Here is a 1,056-nt window from a genome sequence, read left to right as displayed (position 1 = left end):
GAGAGCGCCCTCCACATGAAGCAAACCCAACCATGCAGAATCCTCTCGATGGTCCGCACAGTCACATCAATGAACCGACACTTCACAGGAAGTCATCAATGGAAGCCGCCATTCCTCTCACTACAGTGACCCGTCTCCATGGATACCGCCCCATTATGACATCACCACCACAGTATACTGCAACAGGATCATCATACAGAAAATCCCCCGTTATCATTGAAAAGGTAACCTTGGGCTCCTGTCAGTGACTTTGCCTGGACTGGGATGATGTCATCAGACTGCTGCAGTCAGGAGGCAGCATGTCCTCTCCCCTCCCCCCAGTGACCAGTCTGCTGCAGGCAGGAGTAAGCATTTCCTCAGTCTCCCCTCCCCCAGTAAACAGGATGGCAGATAGCAAAGAGGAGAGATGCATTAATAGGCACCAGAGTCAGGGCTGGGGGTGGCTGAGGCATAAGGGACTGGTATCATGGTTTAAGGGGAAGGCACGAATCACCAAAGAGTTAGGAATAAGGGTAGAGGCACCAGAGTCAGGACCAAGAGGGGGAGGAACGAAGCTCAAAGAAAAGTTATTAAGAGGTATGAGGCACAAGTGAGCTCACCTCTCTCGGTCTGGGTAATGGCGGCTCCTCTCAGTCTCTCTCTGTCTGCGACTGCGTTTCGGTCACAGCCCGGGATCCTAAGAAGTCATTAAGCCGGCAAGTGACGTCACTGGGCGGAGCACAGAGTGACCTTGTCGGGGCCGTTCTCGACAGAACACCGGGCCAGGAACGGGCCGGGAGCGCGCACAGTGCACGGAGAACCCTGTCCGCACAGCGGGAATCAGAGGTGGTGGATCCCCGGGGCTCGTTCACTGACACTAAGGGAACTAAGGGCCCTATTGCTCTGGGACTACATTTCCCATGATGTCCTAGGCCATGATGTAATTTGTATAGCGTCTTGTCCTTGATTGGAGGAGATGCGGGAATGGGCGTAGCCGTGGGGCTTGTCAGAACGGTGCCCATATATGGAAAGTGCGTGGCTGAAGTGACTCCGTGTAGTTACCTGGGTACCAGAGCT

At 54.4% G+C, this 1,056-nt stretch overlaps 1 protein-coding gene across 1 annotated transcript in view; it reads right to left on the bottom strand.

Annotated features, from left to right (window-relative positions):
- HIGD1A (HIG1 hypoxia inducible domain family member 1A) overlaps positions 1–626 on the bottom strand; it is a 12,147-nt gene extending 11,521 nt beyond the window's left edge. The window contains exon 1 of the mRNA XM_018558645.1: positions 600–626. The gene's annotated coding sequence lies outside the window, so the exon portion shown is untranslated. The remainder of the gene's footprint in view (positions 1–599) is intronic.
- Between the last annotated feature and the right edge of the window lie 430 nt (positions 627–1,056).

The sequence above is a fragment of the Nanorana parkeri genome, unplaced genomic scaffold, assembly GCF_000935625.1.
Source record: "Nanorana parkeri isolate BGI_ZX_2015 unplaced genomic scaffold, ASM93562v1 scaffold351, whole genome shotgun sequence".
Classification (NCBI taxonomy): Eukaryota; Metazoa; Chordata; class Amphibia; order Anura; family Dicroglossidae; genus Nanorana; species Nanorana parkeri.
The sequence above is the reverse complement of the archived record's forward strand: the minus strand, read 5'-3'. Positions and strand labels throughout refer to the sequence as shown.